This window comes from Echinops telfairi, unplaced genomic scaffold (genome assembly GCF_000313985.2).
Source record: "Echinops telfairi isolate 266 unplaced genomic scaffold, ASM31398v2 ScPeMD7_7469;HRSCAF=8507_0, whole genome shotgun sequence".
In the NCBI taxonomy this organism is placed as follows: Eukaryota; Metazoa; Chordata; class Mammalia; order Afrosoricida; family Tenrecidae; genus Echinops; species Echinops telfairi.
The window spans coordinates 10,429,394-10,439,040 of NW_022111372.1; the positions used below are offsets into that span (position 1 = coordinate 10,429,394).

Below are 9,647 nucleotides of genomic sequence, written 5' to 3' on the forward strand. Positions count from 1 at the left end.
TGTTCATCCAGCCTATCTTATTTAGACAGACCTGCGGAGATAATAAAATGCACAAAAACAAGACAGAGCATTAGTTTTATGATCACTTTACTGCTACTTCCATGAGCATTTACAGTGGGTGCATGTAGGAAATAAGCAATGACAATGTCAATCTTTTCTCAGTTTATAATGTTGCCTATTGGTCCAGTGTGAGGATATTGGTCATCTGTACACTGACTTGTAATTTATCCTGAAGGCTCAAGTCCTTGATCTTCATCAGCAAGGGATTTAAGTATCCCCACTCTCAGCAAAGCTAAGTTGTGTCAGCTACATATCACAGTTTGTTAATAAGCTCTCCTCCAATCCTGAGGCCACATTCTTCTTTATATAATCCAGCTTCTCTGATTATTTTATCCAGCATCCATATTGAACAAGTACAGAGAGAGGATAAAACCCTAATGCACACCTTTCCTTATTTTAAACCATGTATTATTCCCTTGTTCTATTCACACAATCACCTTTTGATCTACATATGAGCTCCCCATGTACACAATTAAGTACTCTGGGATTCACATTATTTTCAAGAATATCTATCATTTGTTATGATCCACACTGTCAAATGCCTCTGCATACTCAATAAAACACAAATAATCATCTCTCTGGTATTCTCTACTTTGAGCCAAGATTCATCTGACATTAGCAGTGATAACCCTTATTCCATGTCTGAATCAGGCCTGAACATTGGACATTTTCCTATTAATGTACTGCTACAACCATTGTTGGATGATATTCAGCAAAATTTCACTTGCATGTGATCAGTGATATAATATTATCAATGATACTTCTCTGGGAACAAATATGGATCTCTTCCAGTCAGGTTGGCCAACTTGCTGTCTTCCAAATCCCCTGGCATAGACAAATGTGTACTACCTATGCTTCATCAGCTTTTGAAACTTTTTAGTTCCTGGAGCTTTGTGGCTAATGCCCTTTGTGCAGTTTGAACTTTTCCTCTCAATACTGTTGGTTCTTGTAATGGTTGAATATTGACTAGTTCTTTTTGGTACAATGACTGTGTGTATTCTTTCCATCTTCTTTTATTGCTTCCTGCGTCATTCAGTGTTTTACCCATAGAATCTTTCAGTATTGCAACTCCAGGCTTGTTGTGTGTGTGTGTGTGTGTGTGTGTGTGTGTGTGTGTGTGTGACAGAGAGAGAGAGAGTTCTTTTAGTTTAAGAATCAATCACAATGATCGACAGATAGCCCCCACCCAGGGTGGATGAACAATAGAAAAATGGGTGAAGGGAGACAGTGGTCAGTGTAAGACATGACAACAAATTATCAAGGGTTCATAAGAGAAGGAGGGTGGGGGAGGGAGAAAATGAGCTGATACTAAGGACTCAACTAGAAAGAAAATGTTTTGAAAATGATGAAGCCAACATGTACAAATGTGCTTGACACAATGGATGGATGTATGGATTGTAATAAGAGCTTCATGAGCCCCCCAAAAAATGTTTTTCAAAAAGAAAGAAAAAATATACGCTGAGCTTATTCTTCCATTTCCCTTTTCTAACCCTTTGCACATTTCATTATAGTATTTTACTGTGTCTTCTTGAGATTCCCTTTGAAATATATTTTGTTCAGTTCTTTAACTTCATCATTTCTTCCAATTGTTTTAGCTACTCTGTGATTAATAATAATTCTCAGAGCCTATTATGACATCCACACTGACATTTTCTTTCTTTTTAATGTCTGTTGCTTTCTTCCTATATGATCCTCTTGATGTCCGCCCACAGATCATTAGGTCTTTTGTCACTAGTAAACAATTCTTAATATCTTTTCTTAATAAGCTCTCAAAATAAAGGTGGGATTTCCTCAAGGTATTTCATCTCTCATGGACTTGTTTTATTTTTCTTGAGCTTCAAACTGAACTTACATATGAGCAATTGATGATGTGTTCCATAGTCAGCCCCTGGTCTGGATTTTGCTGCTTATATTGACCTTCTCCATTGTCTCTTTTCACATATACAATCAATTTGGTTTTTATGTATTCCTGGAAAAATTCATGTGCTTTTTATATTGTTAATAAAAGATGTATGATGAAGAAGTCGTTGGGTCATGCAAAATTCTATCATATAATCTGCAGCTTAGTTTCTATCAGCATGTCCATATTTTCCAACAGTTATTCCTCCCTCTGTCTTTTAAACTTTTGCATTCCTATGGTCAATAATTAACAATACAACTTGATTGCACGATTGATCACTTTCAGATTGAAAATGTTGGTAGAATTCATCAATTTCTGTATGTCTAGTTTTAGTAGTTTGTGCATAAATATAAACAATATTTTATTTACTGGATTTCTCTGTATGTATATCATATTGATATTATCCTATCACAGACAGAATTTCATTCTAAGATAGATCATGAAATGTCCATTTTGACTGTGAGTGCACTGTTAGTCCTCCAGATAGTGACATTCCCAGCATAGTAAGTCACATGATTTAATGATTCTAAATAGTCAATACCAGTTTATTTCTGTCCACTAATACCTATGATAATGATCCTTATGAATTCCAATTTTCCTCGATTCATATATCGTGCATGCCAATATCCGAATATTAATTTACATTTGCAGTTGTTTCTTCTCATTTTGAGTCATGCTCCATCATCACATGAAGACTCCACTTTGAGATTGCTGCTCTTCCTAAATCACAGTTTGAGTGTTTCCAGACCTGAGGGGGCCATATTTTGGCACTATCTTGGACGATACTTGACTTCTCTTCATTTGGTTTTCAGTATATGACAAAGTTTTGGTGATATCTGTATGGTTTTTAGTGACTATTTGTTCAGATCTTGACTGCCTAGTCCTTCTTTATTTTCTGCTCATAGTCTGAAAGCTCTTCTATAACCTGTTTTCTTTGGATGGCCTTGCTAGAATTTGAATTATGAGTAACATTGCTTCCAGAATCACAGAAGCACACAACTCATGACAGTATGATAAACTGACAGACAAATGCTGGATACAGAAAATACATTTGTATTTTTCAACACTTTTTCAGTGGGAGCCTCAGGAAAATAGGAGTAGAAGGACTATTTCTCAATATAATCAAGATCATATATACAAAACAAATGATCAAATCTAAATATCATTTTTATTGAAATAGAAAAAGTTTCCATATAACTAACTTCATATGTAAAGGAAAGAAATCATGAATACCCAAAGCAATATTGGAGAACAAAGTAAGAGGTCTCATACTTCCCAATATCAAAATGTATAATACAGTGTCAGTTGTTAGGAAAACAGCACTGCATTCATTCACTGATAAAATCATAAATGATTGGAATAGAAGTGAGAGCACAAACATAAATATAGCCATTTATGGAAAACTGGTATTTGATGATAGGTCAATATCAACTCAATGGGGGTAGAAATGCTCCTTGCTTTGTTCTGTCTTGTTTTTGCACATTTTGTTATCTCTGCAGGTCTGTCTAAATAAGATAGGTTGGATAAACAATCTGGAGGAGAAAACAATGGGACTGATGGTTCTGAGGGGCCATGGCAGACAGGGAGGTGGGGAGAAAGGAAATGGTGTTAACAAACCCAGGGACAAAGGAACAACAAGTGATCCAAATCGGTGATGAGGAGGGTGTAGGAAGCCTGGTAGGGCATGATCAAGGGTAATGTAAAGGAAAGGGTGCTCATTAGCATCACTCTTGCTCAGTGAGACCATAGATAGCCATATATTACATGATCCTAAAGATTCCACAAGAAACCTGATGGAACTAAGGAATATTTATTAGTTTTTGTGGTAGTTACATAATCTGGTGTCAACCTGAGACTATTAAAATCAAAGGGGTGGGGTCTAGCCTGTTAATCAGGTTACAACTTGATGACATCTTTTGGAGGCACAACAGATACAAATAGCTCACTGGAAGCCAGACACATACACTCTCTGTGAGATATTCCTTTTGACAAGCCACATGGAGCTAAGCTGAGAGAGCCAGAGCCTTGGATCTGGATCAGCCAAGTGGAGACTCATGCCAGTGCTAAGATGCTGCCACTGCTACATCCACAAGACTTTCCACCCACTGGCCTGTGATCTTCTGCATTCAGTGTCATTGCATGTGATGCATGAGTCTGAAAAGGAAATCATGGACTGGTATCAGACACATGGGCTAGTATCAGACATATGGACTTGATCTGCACTGGGCTTGGACTAGACAGGTATGTTTTCTTAATGTGAAATTGCTCTTTTATATAAAACTCTTTCTTATACACATATGAGTCTCCCTGGATTTGTTTCTCTAGTCTACCCAGACTAACACAGTGTTGGAGGATATCAAAATTATTTGGGTTATTTTACGCTAAGAGGACTACTGTGGAAAATACATTAAGGAATTTATATTAGTTGGAATATTCTCCAAAATAATTTTAGATTCTTTATACATTTAAATAGTTTACATTAAAAAGTTTTTAAATAAAAAACTTATAGTGAAAAGTATAAAACACTAATCAAGGAACTATATAAGAGATTCCAAGAGAGCTATATAATGGAAGGACATTCTGTGTGTTTGTGAATTAGAAGACTTATTATAGGGAACATATCAATTATACCTAAAGAAATCTAAAGATTCAATTTATTCCAATATAAATGTAACCAAGAGGAATTACTGAAACCCAAATGAAGGCTGAGCATGATGGTGGGACCAGGAAAGTAATAGGAAATAGAGGAAAGAACTAGGAGGCAAAGGGCATTTATAGAGGTCTAAATTCAGGCATGCACATATGTAAATATATTTATATATGAGGATGGGGAATAGATCTATGTGCATATATTTATAGGTTTAGTATTAAGTAACAGATGGACATTGGGCCTCCACTCAAGTACTCCCTCAATGCAAGAATACTTTGATCTATTAAATTGGCATTCCATGGTGCTCACCTTCCCAACACAATCACTGAAGACAAAGCGGTTGCATAAGCAGATGTGGTAAAGAAATCTGATAGAACCCAGCTATCAAAAGATATAGCATTGGCTCTCCCTGCTCTGCGTGGTTACACCTGCCACAACATGTATGACTTTCAAAAAGAGGGGAGAGAGAAAGGATGCCCTGAGGACCTCGGACAGGCCTCCTGTGGCCTGTCCCTTCTGGGGAACATAACAGGCCCAGAGGTGGGTGGGGATGGGGGTGGTGGAGATATAGCTTCTAGGATCTAACACCTGAATTTTTCATTTCAGGAAATTTTTTTTTTGCTTTTATTCTTTACTTTCATAGTTACCAATATATACTAATATATACATTTTAATTAAATGTTATGAAAATGTCACACTTGGCATTATAGGGTTAAAGACTTGAAGGTAAACAAGCATGCATCTAACTCAGAAGCAACAAATCCCACATGGATGAAGCACACCAGGCTGTGTGATCAAGAGGTGCCAAAGGGATCAGTTATCAGGCATCAAGCAACAAAAAATCATTGTGTGCTCACCTTCCCAATATGATCGCTGAAGACAAATGGGTGCATAAGCAAGTGTGGTGAAGAAATCTGATGGAGCCCGGCTATCAAAAGATACAGTGTCTGAGGTTTTAAAGATTTGAAGGTAAACAAATGGCCATGTAGCTCAGAAACAACAAAACCCTGATGGAAGAAGTACACCAGCCTGTGTTATCATGAGGTGTTGAAGGTATCAGGTATCAGGCATCAAAGAACAAAAAATCATATCATTGTGAATGTGGGGAATGCAGATTTGGGATCCAAGACCCATCTGTAGGCAACTGGACATTCCCTTACAGAAGAGTCATGGAGAGGAGACGGAGATCAGCCAGTCAGGGTGCAGTGTAGCAATGATGAAACATAAAATTTTCCTCTAGTTCTTAAATGCTTGCCCCCAACCCACCCCACTATAATGACCAGAGGATGAACACTGGTACAAATAGAAACTGGAAATACAGGGAATCCAGGACAGATGATACATTCAGGACCAGTTCTGAGAGTGGGAGAGTGGGGTGGTGGTGGAAAGGGGAAACCAATGACAAGGATCTACATATAACCTCCTCCCTGGAGGATGGACAACAGAAAAGTGGGTGAAGGGAGATGTTGGACAGTGTAGGATAGGACAACATAATAATTTATAAATTATCAAGGGTCCATGAGGGAGGGGGGAGTGAGGGGAAAAAATTAGGAGCTGATACCAAGGGCTCAAGCAGAAAGCAAGTGTTTTGAGAACGCTGATGGCAATGGGTATACAAATATGCTTGACACAATGGATGCATGTATGGATTGTGAAAAGAGTTGTATGAGCCCCAATAAAGTGATTAAAGAAGAGATAAAGGTAATGACAATGAAGTCACTGGTTATAGGGAAACATTGCCCATTTCTCCCTGAGAGGTTTACTTGGGTGCAAAGACTTTGGTTAAATCTTGAATGTGCTGGGAACATAAAAGCTTAGTGAAAGATGATTCCTTATTGCAAACAAAAGGAAATACTCCCTTAGGTCAGAATGCGTTTAGGAATGTATTTACATGCAAGAATGTTTTGATAGTTTGAAAACATCCTGAGTCAGAAGTTATTGTGACCTAGTATATTTCCCACATTTGGGAATTTGTATGCTTCCTCCTTTAGCATGTTAATAAAATTGGCAAGTGGAGAAGCTGGACAAAAAAAACAACACATGAGACTGTCAAAACTATAGAAAACCGATTTCACATGCAGAAAAATGAATTAGAAAGCATTCCTCACCCCTTACACAAAACTAATTTGAAATGGCCAAAGATCAAATGTTAAACCTCACACTATTAGGTTTGTGAAAGAAAAGATAGGAAGAAAATTATAGGACTTAATCTTTTCTAATAAGAATGTAGCATGCATAACTATTGCATGAATAACAGAAAATCATTTGATAAACGAGACCTTATAAAAATTAAAAACTTATGATCATCAAAAGACTTTATCAGAAGAATATAAAGTGATCTACAGATTAGCAGAATATCTTCAGAAATTACATGTCCTCTAAGAGTCAACTCTCAGAAAGTATATCAATAAAACCAATAACAACATCAAAATGACAACACGATGAAGTTAGCAAATGATTTAAACCAAGTGGACCTGCAAAAAGTGAAAAAACAACTGAAAATATGCTCACAATCACTAACAATTCAACACACACACACACACACACACACACACACACACCACCACCACCACCACCAGCAGCAGCAGTTGGAGTGGCAGAGGTAGTTCTTTGAACAGAACAAAGGAAAGCTGCAAGGTTTAAAGAAGAGAAAGGTGTGCATCAAGATTGTACCCTTTCACCATACTTATTCCATATGTATGTTGAGCAAATTATCAGAAAAGTAGGACTGTGTGAAGAAGAACATGGCATCAGGTTTGGAAGAAGGCTCATTAACAACCTTTGATATGCAGACGAGACGACCTTGTTGACGTAGAGCAAGGACTGTGGCCTTCCCTACTGATTACAACTCAATGTAAAGAAAACTCCAAACTACCCAACTGGACCCATAGGTAACACTGTAATAAACAGAGAAAGGTTTCAAATTGTCAGGGACTTCATCTTATTTGGAACCGCAATCATTGATCATGAAGCAGTCAAGAGATGACCTTAGTCATTGTGTTGGGTAAATCTGCTGCACAATCTTTCTAGAGTTTTGAAGAGCAAGGATGTCCCTTTTAGGACTAAGGTGCGCCTGACCACAGCCCTAGTGTTTTCAATAGCATGTGAAAGTTGGACATTGAAGAAGGAAGACTGAAGAAGAATTGATGCACTTGAATTTCATTTTTGGCGAAGAGTGTTAAGATATCATGGACTGCCAATAGCTCTCCTGGAAGAAGTACGGTCACAGTGCGCCGCAGAAGGCAGTATGGCAAGGCTTCATCTCATTTACTTTGAAAACATTGTTATGAGAGATCAATCCCTGAGGAAAGACATCATATTTGGTAGTCAGTCTGTAGGGGGGTGAAAAATCAAAACTCTTAATGAGATGGATTGACATAGTGGCTGCAACAATGGACTCAAACATAACAATGTGAGGCTGCTCAGGATTGGGCATTATTTAATTCTGTTGTACATAGGGCTGCTGGAACTGGGAACTAGCTACAGGGGATCTAACAACAAGATGTTTTAAAGTTCTTGATTCTTAGCAAATGGAAAAATTTGGTACTTTTTAAGGAACCAGATTATCTTAACTACTATTTCCTTATATTATTATCTTTATTACTATGATAATAAATATACAAGACACCGCTAACAAATGATTAGGAATGAAATACTAGTTATTAGGATATTTATTAACAAAATTTATCTATTTAAATTCATACATGTGCAAAACTAAAAGTTTCCCTTTGAGTTTAATAGCTTTCTGTCAGAGTGGTGTGTCTCTAGTTCATGACTATCACGGAAAAGAGGAAGGGCAGCCCATTCATTTTCAAAGTATTACAATGATGCATTTTGTCTGTGGGATTAATATTCTATTCCTTTCCAAGCATAATCATTAAAATGTATAATGTCTAAGAACATTCACATTCATGAATTTCAAATAAAATAGAGAAAGACATTTCTCACTTTATTCGGGGGAAAGAAAGTCACCCAAACAGTGATCTTAAAACCTGATGTAAAAACATTGGTGGGATGTGTGGGAAGAAGTGAGAAGAGAAATTCTATTCCTGCTAGTTCATGTGGAACGTCCTTTTTTCACTCTGAGAAAACAGTTCACAAATATGAGTTTAACACGACACTTCTGAGAGTTTTGACAATTATCGTTAAGGACCTAAGATTTCAACAGCCAAAAAACTTCTTTCACATGGCAGGAGGATGACAAATGTGATTACTGACAAACATAGTATACCTCTGGATGCCATAGACCCCCAGATATACAACACAAACCTAAAATGTATCAGAATAACCAAATTCATGGTCACAAGTTTGCACACAGCATAAAACTGTATCTGACTCTATATCTTAGTATTTGCATATCTTCTAGCATTTATTAGTGCCATTTATTTCAACAAGGAAAACACATACTACTGTTTTAATTCTTTTCATAATTTTAGGGAAAAAAATAAGTTCAAGTGAAATTCAGATGCAACACTTTTCATACTTCTGTAGGTTTTCAAATGAATAAACTTTATATATGCATAAAATAATGAGGATTAACTTTAGAATATTTGTCTTGTTAAGATTCCATACATATATTTATTAAAAGTAAGCTTTTGAATAAAATGCTTTCTTTTACAAAATATTTGACTCTAATATACAAATTACATCCTTAGCAAACTTAATATGAAAAATGTATGTATAAATGTACATAACATAAGATACACAATAAGACTGTTTAATTTCTAATCATTTTGACTAAGTGATCAAAGTAAAACTACCTGTCTTTTACTTTTTTCTTTTATATTTTAGTTACTAATTCACTCTTTGTTCTAATATGCCCTCAAGTAGGCATTGAATTTTCCATTGTAATTATTATATTATGTTATCTCCTGGTGGTATAGTGATTGTGAAATGGGCTGCTAATTGCAATGTCAATATTTCCTAAACACTGGGCACTCCATGGCAGAAAGTCAAGGCTTCCTACTCCCTAGAAGCGTGATGCTCGCAGAAACCCACAGAGGCAGTTCTACCCCCTCCTATAGGGTCATGAAAAGT

At 36.7% G+C, this 9,647-nt stretch overlaps 1 non-coding gene across 1 annotated transcript; it reads left to right on the forward strand.

Annotated features, from left to right (window-relative positions):
* Positions 1 to 5,012: 5,012 nt before the first annotated feature.
* On the forward strand, positions 5,013 to 5,144 carry LOC115873632. Its single transcript, XR_004048523.1, has one exon. It is a non-coding gene; the product is annotated as a small nucleolar RNA SNORA64/SNORA10 family (small nucleolar RNA).
* The last annotated feature ends 4,503 nt before the right edge of the window (positions 5,145 to 9,647 follow it).